At 42.9% G+C, this 13,922-nt stretch overlaps 1 protein-coding gene across 1 annotated transcript in view; it reads right to left on the bottom strand.

Moving 5' to 3' along the window:
* The window catches only part of SCAMP4 (secretory carrier membrane protein 4), an 88,135-nt gene that overhangs the window by 55,839 nt on the left and 18,374 nt on the right, over window positions 1-13,922 (bottom strand). The gene's annotated exons all lie outside the window — the stretch shown is intronic.

Consider the following 13,922-nt stretch of genomic DNA (forward strand, 5'->3'; position numbering starts at 1 on the left):
GGAAACTCACCCACCTCTGGGCTGCTAGTACCAACAGAGGGCGGGGATGAGACTCCTAGAAAACAAGATTTTTAATCTTAATGTCAACCCATTCTCTGCTTGTTTATCTATGGGACAGCATCTGAACACCATGTGTGAGAACCATGAGCTGAACACCATCATTCCGGGGAGCATAAGTGAGACATATGTCAATATACCACCAAAGGAGGCTCAAAATACCATCTCTGACATATGCCAGGTCTGCCATGGGACCTCTAAGTGGGTCTCCAGGGTGGCATCCAAAAGACTACCATCAAACGGATGCATGACATTACCGCATATCCATTACAACACTATGCATTTACCACACAAACCTTTATCATGCATATAACTTGACAACACAAGGTAAGTATATATAAAGTAAGTGGGAAAATGTATACTGTTCACGTTTGCACCTTGGTCTAAATAAAGCACTTTGGAAATACTTGCCGGTTGTGGTACTGTGACCTTTAAGTGGGTCTCCTAGGTGGCATCTAAACGACTACCATCAAACGGATGCACGACATTACCATATATCCATTACAACACTATGCATTTACCACACAAACCTTTATCATGCATATAACTTGACAACACAAGGTAAGTATATAGAAGGTAAGTGGGAAAATGTATACTGTTCACGTTTGCACCTTGGTCTAAATAAAGCACTTTGGAAATACTTGCCGGTTGTGGTACTGTGATCCTTCGCCGAAGCTCCAGGATTGGGAAGAGATGATATATATATATATATATATATATTCATTCCCAAAGTGCAAAGTGTTAAAGATGTAATAAAGAAATGTTATAGTCTTAGCATGTCAGGATGACACGTGATGACGCGTTTTGTTTCGACCACAAGCCTGATTATATATATATCCCTTAAACCCCCACTTTTTTGTGTGCAAATTATAAAAAAAATACATGATTTATTTCGAAGGGGGGGACCCTCAAACCCCCATTTTTTGTAACCTTACATCCTATTCCACTTATTCACCCCTAAACCCTAAAAGCACCAGTACCACCCTGTTCACTTATTAACCCTTAAAAACACCATTACCACCAAATTCACTTACCCATGTCTAAAACCCCAAAACACCCTCACCACCCTATTCCCTAATATTTTTGCAACTTTGAATGTAGAGTAATGGGTCCCTGCCGCCCTGGTTCCCAGTACAAGTGGTCTCTCTCTAAAACTGTACCACGATTGGCACAACTTCAGACCCCCCTGTAAGTCCTGAGTAAATGGTACCCTGGTACCTAGGGCATGGGGACTGAAGAGGGTCCCCTAGGGACCCCTCACCAGGGCCATGCTAAGTGCCACTGAAGCCTGCATGCCTTGGTGCAGATAAAGTTGATATGGCACACTGCCTGTGTGCCATGCCAACCAGCACGGTCTATGGTATAGGTAAGTCACCCCTCTAGCAAGCATTAAAAGCCCTGGGTGAATAAAGGATGTATTTAAGGTGCTCCAGCCGCTGAAATGCATTCCAGGCAAAGGACTTGATCACGCACCGTGGTCAAGGCCATTGACTAAAACATTTTGTAGGGGCTAACGCACCTTGAATAAATCCTTTATTCACCCAACTTGAGTGTGCGTGACTCGTCTTTGACAGAGTTCTTTTAAACTGCTTATACCAGGCGCTGCGCCTGGCACCATGCTGGAAGCAGATATATATATATAATTAGGTGTATGTGTGTGCGTGTACCTTATGTAAACTTATGATGCCGTTGTATAGGAATGCATGGTAAAGGCATACGCATGGTAAAGAACTATGCGTGGTAAAGGCAATGTGTACTAACGGATGTGTGGTGAAATCAATGCATGGAAAAGGCATTGTTTGTATTGTCCCGCAGTAAAGGGTATTTCACCCATCGAGCATGTCTGCCAGGCTATCAGGGCGGGCAGAGCCCCTAGTCGATTCTGCTGTTTGCTTACTGTATGCAAATAACCTGCACCTAAGTGCACAATTTAACAGCGTTCAAGATTCCCAAACTCTCCAGCAAACGTATATGGATACATAACACCCAAAGAGGATAAAGCTAAAATAAGCTATTGGAAAGGTCAATGCTTGGTAGATGTGGTGCTAGAGCCCCAATTTCAAGAACTACAAGGTCATAGAAGGAAAAGCCAAGGGAAAAATGAAGTCGTGGTCCACGTTCAATTAATTATTTGAAAATTAATAGATAGGTGTGTTTTTGTTCTGTTCTCTTGTACTCCCCTTTGTATCTTCCTGTCTTATACATGTGCACTCAGGTAATTTTATTAATTAAGTGGTGCTACGGTTGTATACTTTGACAGATCTGTGAATTAAAACAATGAACTTTAATTACTGACTTAACATGGCGTGGAAGCATTTGTGGCAGGGTTCAAGTCAGGGGTACACGGTGTCCACCCACTAATTTCGTATGGTGGATACCGTCCACCCTGCCAAGAAGTTGGGCCCTCACAGAAATATGCTGAACTCGTCCCAGTGTAGGTTTCAGACACCAGGACACTTTCAGCAGCGCCTGCACATTGTTTGCTTTCCTTCCGAGCAGTACCCTGCAGGCAGGGAGGGGGATTTGGTATTTTAAATTCCAGCTGGGCCAAAGCCCATTTTAAGGGGCCATCGGGCCTCCTTTTGTTGACATTTCCTGGGTGGAAGCTGTGTGGAGCCTCACACCTAGATGCAAATGAAATGGAGGGGAAACAAAGGCTGACAGTTCTCACTTCACAGGCGCTTAAGAGAGAAATGCTTTTGACTTAGTTCAGTCCCTGTATTCAAGACATATGCATGTAAAAATATCAGATGAGTTGGTCTGTCCTAGAATATACACAATAATTATTTAAATACCAATATTTTGTTGTATTTCTTTTATAGCACGACTCATTCCAGTGCAGAGTGTCAGAGGGCTTTACATTACACATATCCATTGCACAGTGACAATAAATCATACAATAAATCAATGTACAAGATGTGTTACACAAGACAGTGAGGTTAACAAGGGGAGGGAGTCACATGTCCTTCATAGCTCACTTTGCTGTATTAGAAGGATTCAAATCTATCAACTGTAAGATCTGTGTTAAAAGCAGTGACCCACTTACCCATCTACATAAAGAAATGTTGTCACCTGCATGTTACATGATGTGCTTTGCAGGGGACATATTAACCCTCTACGCTACTTTGATTCAAAACTGGGACTAGACAAAACACAGCTCTCTCCACCAAATACGTTCTCCTCCAGAGTTATCTCACCATTATTATTATTCCCTGAGATTTAGTGGACACACGAAGCTCCATGCAGCAGGTGTCTTAGTGGCCTAACGGCTAGGGCGCTCGACCTCGGACCTGGAGGAACTGGGTTCGAGTCTTGGTAACGACGCCAAACCTCCTGTGATTCTGGGCAAATCACTTAATCTCCCCGTGTCTAACAAAAATGAATGTCTGTCCTCATGTAACGTAACTGGTGCTATGTAAAGCGCTCTGATACCCGATTCGGTTTGGGTCTAGTTCGCGCTATATAAAACTCTGCAAAAAAAAGAAAAAAAAGATGTTTTAAAATGCAGACTTTGCAAATAATTAAGCAGACCAGATTTACTGTCTTATTTCTCCTTGTAGCCTATTTATCTGTGGCGGATTTAAAAAAAAAAAGACGAAAAAAAAGAGTATGTTGGGGCCCATATTTTGCGCCTGGGTTGCGTCACTTTTTTGGCACAGCCTCAGACGCAAAATCTCATTTGATAAGTACTGTAATGCACTCAAATGTACTTATGATAGTTCTGCTAAACAAATGTGTGAGGTGTTAAGATCTGATGTCACTTCTCGTGATGTTTGTTAGTCCTCCCACTTCTTTGTTTAGGACTTGTATCCCGATTTGTGGTCACTGTAACAAAACTTCTATCACTAAAGTGTGCATGAAAAAGTACAAAAGGAAAGATTTAGAGCAGGGTGATAAAGGTGAGTTTTCGTATACGTTTTTTGGAACCTCTATCTAGCCTAGCACTCTAGGGGACAGAAAATCCACTTATAAAACTAAATGAATCAGCCTTAAAGCCTCTTTCTCTTGTAGGTTCACAATGAAAAGATTTGACATCTCTGTCTTCAATTAGTAACAGAATTTAAATACTAGCTGGATGGGCTACATTTTAACGTCAGAAGGTTGGTTCCTCGTTTGCTGACTGAATTCTGTAAATGTAATCTTTTTGAAATATCTACGTTTTGAGCTTGATAACCTTTTATCATGATAGGAAATATAAGTGTGCATTAGCCTTATTCCTGTAAAGGTCAGACATGCAACAAGTGATATGATAATGACACCACGTATGTCAACCTGTGAAGGCCCAATAAAGATCACACAAAACTAGTTCACAACTTAAGTAAATACCCCCAGGCTCTCACACCCAAGTAGCAAGCACTTGCTTTGTCATCTCTGTAAACATGCTCTCCAACTCTACAAGTTCCTCCTACACAGCTTGAAGATATCACTGTCTTCAGCTCTCCTGAAAAGCAAAAGGAGTAAGCAGCAAACAGTTTGCAAATATACCTAGCGGCTCACACGTGCTCTTCAAATATGTAGTTTAATCAATACTGGCCTAACACTGATATTTGAAAAAAATCATACCCCTGTGACAGAGTCAACATTATCCATTTTTTGGCTTTTTTTAATCGTGATATGTGTTTTTCAAACACATTCACCATAGGGCATTTCCAAGTGAATCAGCAACTGATATTACTATATTGTGATTATATCCTAAAGCAATCACCAAGTAGCATCCACCCCGGAAGGGGTGAGGAGCGGAATTTGTCAAATAAAGCATACACCCAAGATTGGACCATATAAACACGTACATTCACAAAAAAAATATATATATATATATATTTGTATATCAAAGGCATTGATGATCTGGGTGCCAAATGTTACCGCGCGAGCAAAGCAAAGGGATCAAGATTCCTCCGTTAGGGTTTTGGTCGGTTATGTGGGGGCTCACAGCTGGTTCTCCCACTTAAGAAAGACATCTGGAAAAAACTGGCTACCAATGTTTTTTATAGCACAATTTGTTTATAAATTGGATTAAAAGTGATAGGTGCGGATCTCACAAAATATTCCAACAACTCCATGGTCTTTTAATCCCCCACATCAACAAGTGTAGAGGAGTTACCCACCCAAATAAATGTTTCAGAACTTGGAGCTTTTCTCAGAAGAATATCTCAAAAAATGTGTAAAAATCAGAAAGTAATACAGGCGGCTGATCGTACTGTAATTTTGTGCCCATGATACTTCAGAACTGACCTTTCAGCAAACTTGGTGAAACATGAGCTGGGAAATGAATTAAATATTTGCACTGCGGCTCAGCCTATACCGAAGTGTGTATGTGGTGAGCTACATAACACTATGGAAGCTGTTACCAAGTGTGTGTGATCCAGACGGGTATTCCGCTAGAAGTAGTGCCTCTGTGGAGTGTGCGAGGGCAAGCATGTGTGGCCGGAGCTCAGCTCCATGATCCTACTCTCACGCTACGCAACCTTTTGATTCCATTAACAGCCCATTGAGACGTTTCGGAGATTACCCCGGCTAGAAAGGGTGTTGGTATTATTCTCCCATTTTGTTTACAGGCCCTCGTCATTTGCTATCACCAACTCGTCAAGGGAATGAACATCTGAGGCATTCCCCAAGTTCATGGAGTTTGATCCTTGCAATGGGCCCTCCTGGATTGAATTCTGGAGCGCCTGTTGCAGGGTTGAAACACCCTGTTTTTGAGCTTGGCTAATAGCCGCACTTCCATACTCTGTCTTTGTCCTCCTCATCAGTTAACTCAAGCGGCCCATTTCCTTCCCTAAGACTAGGACGATTGAGTCCATTGGATCTGCATAATTGTCTAGTGCCTCGAGCCTGGTTAAGGCCCCTTGGTTACTCATCCGATCTGGCTTAACCCAAAAGCCACAGATTTTCCAGATGACCCCTGAAAGATAAAGAGGTTTATACAATTGCTCTTTTGAGATTCTAAGTTAGCCACCTACGTATACTGGAAAAACGTCCTTCTCTACCCCAATTTGTTTTCACGTGCCAGACAGAAAGGAGCTCTCTTGTTGCCATTTAACCGCAATGTTGCCCAAGGACCAAGAAGGAAGCATCGGACACCGTCTTCTTTTGCAGTAAAGCAGACCGAGAACAATGTCACTCTTGGGAGGGTTCTCTGAGAGCTTGCCAATCAACCTGCACCTCCACTAGTAGTTGAATTCTCTAAGATAACTATGTGGGAGCATGTACTCTCCAGTTCACAGTGCTTGCACTTCCTTCCACTAATTTCCCCTTCTTGTAAAGAGGCCAGGCTGTACAAGGGTGTGAGTGGCTACCATACTGGATCCGATATGTTTCTAGGATGAGAGCCACCATCGCAGCCCGATGTGCCAGATTTGGGGCCATCCAATAATTCAACAGAGAGCCCTCAGTCATAGATCTGAGCACATACCACTGTTTTAGAGTATGTGAGAATGATGGATCAACGTGGGCACTGAGTAGAGTGGAGTTTTGGCAGCGTCCACAGACTTCTACAACAAAAAAGTCACAATTTTCAACTTTTACACCGATTGCAATGCCTTGCATGATTAGCAGGCGTATATGTTTTAAATGTAATGGACTAAACACATCAAAACCTTTACCTAAACCCATGGTTGTCTCCAAAATGAAGAACAAATAAGACAGAAAATCTTAGTAGAGTGAAAAAGGCGTTTCATAAAAATCTGCAAAAGCAATAAATATGTTCCTGGTTTACCTACACTATGAAAAAGGTTACAAAGCAAGAGGACTGTACACTGGTTGGCCTGTGGTAAAGGAGGACAGAATAAGGGATGCACTGATTCTACAGGAAGCTACAGAGTGGGGGGAAGGCTTCCAGAAAAGGCAGATACGGCTGGGACAGTATTGAAGAGGTGCATCCAGCTGGAACAGTATTGAAGCTACAGAGTGAGAGGAAGGCTTGCAGAAAAGGTGCATACGGCTGGGACAGTATTGAAGAGGTGCATACGGCTGGGACAGTGTCTAAGATGTGAATATGGCTGGAACAGTATTGAACCTACTGAGTGGGAAGAAGGCTTGCAGAAAAGGTGCATACGGCTGGGACACTATCGAAGAGGGAGGGACGTACTTAGCATATAGAGAGCAAAGAGTTTGTTGTTAGGAAGTTCTTTAGTAGGAGCTTGGTAACTGGAGCTGGAGGAGGGAATAGGGTGAGCAACGAAGAGATATTGCTTGAAGAAAGGAGTCCTCTCCTATCCAACAAGAGGAGGGAGTAGCACTTAACGGAAGAGGAGAAGACTCTGTGGATCTGAAACCATGCATTATTTGATTTCTTAGAGCGCTTGAGTTTTGGCGAGACCAGCAGCATTCTCTGGAGAGAAATATTGCAGGACAAAAACGGACTTAAATTAAATGTTTTAAAAGAAAAAGAGCAGCTACAACTTTCGGCCTGTCCTGGTTTGCTTTGGCCTGTGGAGGAGGCAGCGTCAGCACTTCATGTGCAGCCGTCACAGCAAGGTGCCACTTGGGGCACTTTCAAAGCAGCAAAGACACCGATTTAAGCAGACTCACAGTATCTGGATAAAACCCCCTCTATAGTAACTGGCGACTTTAGTATACGTTTGAACATCTTGCTTTGACTGCCCCTGATCTGATTGAGGACTGGGATCGGGAGTGGTCAATTCCACCACTTAATTTGCCGAAGATAAGATGGACGAAGAGAGGTGGTCAGTTGCTTGCCCTTACGCTGCAGCATGATTTGATAGCAACTAATGGAAGAACAAGGTCAGACTTAAATGGGGACCGCACCTTTAACAGACCAAATCATTCAAGCAGAATAGACTACTGTTTAATTACCCCAATCTATGGCCTATAGTAGATGACATGGCCGTGGTGAAAAGATTTGAAAGTGATCACAACGCTCTTGCTCTTACTCTTCTTATGCAAGGCAATGTTCAGTCCCACGTAAGGGGGTGTCCTGATCCAGGAGCCTTGTCCCTTACTAATAATTTGAGGTCAGTAAAATGGAGTTGTGTAGAAAAACATCCAGAAACGCTAGACAAAGTTAAGAGCAAAACTAGGGACCTAATTAGGCACCTTGGCAAAATCCCTAGCTCTGAAGTGGTAATGAGTTTAGGCCTCTGGCATGAGCAGCTCTATAGAGAAGTTAGAGAACTGCTCAGCCGGCCAGTTAAGACACAGGGAAGCGGTTGTCATTTTGCTGGTATGCAGCAAAGTCCCAAAAGGTCCTGGTTTAACCAGGAGTGTAGTAAGTCTAAGGGGGAACTTTTTAGTGCTGTAAAGAGAATGGTCCACTCTGAGATCAGTACAGGCAGGTTATTGCCAGTGCTAAGAAAGAGTGGGCGGGCTTGTTATGGTCAGCTTTACGTACAGCACTTGTAGATAAAGATTCCAAGACCTTTTGGAGAGAGGACACTCACTGGCTAAAAGGGGAAACACCAATGTTAGTATATTATATACAGCCTGAAGAATGGATGACATATTTTGAGTCCCCTTATGCTAATGACAGATATGTAAGTGGCAAGACAAATGAGGCAGTGGATGAGGGGCTGATTGGGGAATATGAACCCCTGGTCTTTTCAATTATGGCTACCCAACTGTTAATTTCATCATGTGCAATGGCCCGTGACACAGGCCCTGACAAAATTCCAAATGATTTATACAAAGAAGATAATATAATATAATAAGAAAGGCGACAAAACTAAGACTTCGAGTTACAGGCCGATTAGCCTCAATGACTCGCTTCAGAATTTTTTTTGCAAACCGGTCTTAGGGAGGCTCCAAGAATGGATGACGGAGTTCCAAATTCTAAGTGATTCCAAGCTGGTTTTCGTAGTAAAGTTAGCACTTTAGACCAGGTTTTCCGTTTTATTTGTATTTATTGGAAAGAAGTGGATGTCAAAGGTGGGAAAATTTATATGTGGCTGTCGGAGGGATGGGCGGAAATTGAAACTCGGAGGCCGGATTGGTGGTTGAATGGTTCATTTTTTTATGAGTAGAGAGACAAAGTGGTCAGGATGAGTTTAGGTGTAAGAATAGTTGCAGTGGTCCAGTAGATGTTGCACAAAAAGGTTTTCGGTCTTCTGCTCATCTTCTTCTAATGTTATGGATCTGGATTGCCTTCCCAGAGGGTCTCCAAGAAAAAGAAAGAGCGGTCAGTGGGTTGTTTGGATTTGCTACTACTCCAAGTTACCGTCACCACACCCAAGGAGCGAAAAAAGGAATAGGTGGCACGTCTAGACTGCCCTGTTTGAGCAAATAAAAGAATATGCCCTGTTCAAAAGGTTATATATCATGGGACTCTGCTCCCTTGATTGTGCATTGGACTATGAGCATTCAAGTCAAACAAAAACAAAAACAGGCAAGGGCAACGTTTCTACCTTTAGGGAAGTGCAGCTAAATTAGGTTATATTGCTATAGGCACAAGGGTAAATGTTTAAGCAAAAATGCAGGCAAAGTGCTGTCACCGTCAAATACCCCACACTCAAGATTGTAGGTGTATGCTCGTCTCTAGGGGAAACAAGTAGCGTAAGAACCAATAGACATCAGAACGGTATTTACAGGAACACCCGGGTAATTCAGGGATTTAAGTGCCCCCCCCCCCTTTGTCCAATCCCCTCCCCGGTTGTCCCACTCACCGCTTCTGTTGCGGCGGCCTTCCAGCGACCTCCGGGGGCGATACCCTTTTAATTTCAAAGTCACCCCAGGGTCTCCAGAAACTCTTAAATGATTTTATACATTTTTGTAATGATAGGGGTTTGTTTTTAAACGAGGGGAAAACTAAGCATATGATTTTTTAACAAAATGGGAAGGAAAGTATCAAGTACACCGATATGTGTTGGCAATACTAGACTAGAACAAGTAGATGTATTTAACTACTTGGGTATTCAAGTGTCCCCATCAGTACACTGGGATGTTCATATGGAGAAGGCCAAATTTTTTTTAAAAATCTTTTTATTAAACATAATCAACAAACACAAACAAAATGACCATCGTGTTGTAGGTATCGCCAATCACTATCGGAGAATGTAGGTTCCAACATTACAGAATCAACAAGCATTTACAATGCAATGGTCTCGGCATCATTAAAGGTAGAGCTATTGGCATTGCTCATGACATTTCTTTTTTTTCTTTAAATCATAAATAAATGCCATTGTCATTTACATTGCCAATACACAGCACTCTGCACCTGCACTCGCTGCACTGCACTCACTACTCTGCACTCACTACTCTGCACTGCACTCACTACGCTGCACTGCACTCACTGCTCTGCACTGCACTCACTGCTCTGCACACTGCACTCACTGCTCTGCACACTGCACTCACTGCTCTGCACACTGCACTCACTGCTCTGCACACTGCACTCACTGCTCTGCACACTGCACTCACTGCTCTGCACACTGCACTCACTGCTCTGCACACTGCACTCACTGCTCTGCACTCTGCACTCACACTCTGCACTCACACTCTGCACTCACACTCTGCACTCACACTCTGCACTCACACTCTGCACTCACACTCTGCCAAGAAGCGACGTGGCCGCCCCCCACGTGGGGTGCCGAGGCCATGGCAGCCTCCTCTGGCGTTGGTAGGACGATCAAGGCACCCCACGGGACAGGTATTTCACAGCCCATGACGGGAGGTCGGCAGCTCTTTGCACACACACCTGGGAAATGGAGTTTCCTCGTTTAATAGGCAAAGATACAGGACTCCACGGGGTGAAACATGGTAAATAAGTCTGAAAGTGCTCGCTCATACACACAAGAAACAGGAGTTAAGTACCACATAATCTCTGAGGAATCGGTGCAAGAACTTACTGGATGCCGTTCAAAACCCTCTAAATGATGTCGGCGTCCATTCCCCCCTCCCTCCCTCCCCATTTTCAATAAAGCCACGGATAGGGTCAAGAAAAAACACCCTCTGAGATGGAGACGTACACAAACACCAGCCGGATAACAAATTCAATTTTATAACGCTATAGTAAAGTTCCCGCCTGCACGGCTAATTCAGTGGCGGAGTTCCGAGAACTTAACACTGGGGAAATCCATTTTTGCGAAAATAATGGCACGTTAGAAACTGCCCCACAACAATAGGAAGATAAACAACACGGATGAACAAAAATGCAACCTAATAATCAAGCGTATACTCATGCGCCCTCCATCCCTCCCTAAATATACATCCCTTTAAGCGCGTGGAAAAATAACGCCGGGCACATAAACAGTAACATCCTGGACATAACTGCAACCAGTTTATGGAAACAGACCCACGGCTGTGAATCTCAAGAAAAGTTCAGGTAACCCCGTTTTCTGATCTTCGTAAATATAATTAAAGTACTTTTTGTGGCATTAATAAAGACTTATTTGTATAACATTTCCACTGCGCGGCAATTACCGAGACCTAATAAAAGGGGCCGGGCGCACACAAAGTGGCAATCGAAGTGTCACTCATTTAGCAATAGAATGTCACTAATGATTTAACTGAAAACAAACAAAATGTCACACGTAAGTAATGTGAAAAGTTAGCAGCTACGTAATCGAATCGAGTTCGCGCTGCACAAAGCTGCAAAAGAAAACAAAATAGCGATAGCGTACCATCAAATCTAATTTCCGTAAACATGGAGGTTCGGTTAGAAACAGCCGGGAGTCTGGATGCTAACATGGAGCAGCAGGAACAAGAAGCCGCACCGCTGCCGGCCGCGTTACGTGGGAAAATAGAACAGAATCGGCAGCGAGCGCTCATTCTCCGCCAGGCCCGGCTCTACCCTGGCGCTTCAGAAGGGGAGAGCTCCGCCGTGAAATCAAGGGTCTACGATTGTCAAGTAGCAGTTTCCTTGGCTGGCAGCAGTGATAAGGGAGACTTGCGTGCGCTCTAAATAGTTACAAGTCACTCCTTGTTGTTTTATGTATTGCTAGGGCTACGCACGAGCATAGTTATGAAGCAAGAAACAACGGAATAAAATAAGCATTGACAAAATCCGCAGTAACAGTTGAGTCAACTGAAGTTGCATGCTGCAAACAGTACATACCTACCTCTGTGAGGTCTCGAGAATGCAATCATTTTGAATCTGAAATGACGTTTTACCCAATGTTTACAGCATAGTGGGTTTTGATGAATATGTTTTACTGTTATTGTTGGCGCATCCACGACTCTGGGTGCTATCTTCGCACACAGAGACTGCTAGGTGGAGGAGGCTGCGACTTCTTGGGGCGGCTGTTGTTGTGAAATGGTCTAAAGAAAAGCGCCAAAATGAATGGTGGGTGGGAGGAGCACTCGTTTTTTTGGGTTTTTTTTAAAAAAAAGTTCAACCAATAATACTGAAAAGGTTTTTTATAATTTTCTCTCAGCGTGCTGCTAAGGTAGCACGTTTGTCTTGTCCGTGCCTACACTGTAAACTTATCTTAAGTGTCCATGACACTTAACCTCAGCGCACTGTCGCTCTGCGCGGTTGTAAAACTAACACTCCGCTTTGATTTTTACTCAATAAACGCAATTTTTTGCTTTCAAAATATACTCTTTATCGTAGAATAAACACAAATGGTTCAGTAACTTTTCCTCAGTTACATGACAATTTCATTCCTAAATTATACAATACAAGAAAATTCGCATTGTTACATTTTTACACAATTTTAAACAATGAAAATAGATGACTTTATCTTGGTGCCCAATGCATTTCAAGCTCAAACGAGCTCTTCCTCAGGGGCCTGTGAAATAAATTATGCGTATAAGTTACTCTGTGCATCATTGAATAAAACAGGAAACAAAACATCACTATGTACAAGGTGTCCAGAACGTCATTGAAAACGTGCTTTGCAGAGTAAAAAACACACATCACCATCACCCCAGTGAATGCACCTCACTGTGCAAAAAATATAACCCAAAATCACGAAGAAACAAACTTACTATGCCGTAATCACCTAAGTTTTCAATCTCAACCCTAAAAAAGCGTGGGAAACATGTCAGAAACCAAATGAAAAGCTGCTCTCGATTATCAAATAGTCCAAGAAACTAACTAGCCGGTCGCGCAGTTCACTCTTACCTTGTGATGGAAACTCAGTGCCAAAAACATGGGGTTCTGCTCTTGCGGGGGTGTAAGCTGATCTGAAAAGACAAACCATGTCACTGAACCCGGGGTTCACAAACCTCAAGACCGAGTGGTGTCTGCTTAGACGGATTGTTTAGAAGCCCCTTACTGAATTCTGAAGAACTGCGTTTCAAACTTCTACTCCACTGCTCGGCAATACTCTGTGACAGCTGCTCAATGTACCGACACGCTGTGTGAAACGCACCGCGGTCTTCCTGGATACAAAGCGTGGTTGCTAGGGGTATGAACACTAAAAACGGACTCAAGTCACCAACTAAAGATCACTGAAGTGCGGGCGCCATATTCAAAGAGTCAAAAGCGACTCAATGCTCACTCGAAAATGCCTCAAAGTGAAAAAATAAAATAAGAATAAATGTAATGAACCAAAAAAGAAGAAAGAGTGTGTGTTTTTAAAAAAAACTCCTACTATGCATCAATTACTTGCTGTTATACAATAGTCATGACATTCTACACAAAACAACAGACATCAAGCTGAAACAGACTACAGGGTGAAAAGACTCATATGAAACATGATAAATCAATTTTTTCATTTAACCCTTTAGGTTCCTGAGTGGCCAAAAATTTAATCCAATGTATTTCTCTTTGGAGGAGGGATCTGGACAGATCAACCCCCTCGTAAATTTTCACAACTTCAAGAATGGAGAACTTGATTTGAGCTATGCCATGATTATTGTCATTCCAATGTTTTGCCAAATTGCTTTTTACGTTTTTGTTTCTTATTGTACTTATATGTTTTGGGGATGATGTAAAGTTTTCCATGTGAGCATTGTGTTCATTGTTCCAA

This window comes from Lissotriton helveticus, chromosome 12, assembly GCF_964261635.1.
Source record: "Lissotriton helveticus chromosome 12, aLisHel1.1, whole genome shotgun sequence".
NCBI lineage: Eukaryota > Metazoa > Chordata > Amphibia > Caudata > Salamandridae > Lissotriton > Lissotriton helveticus.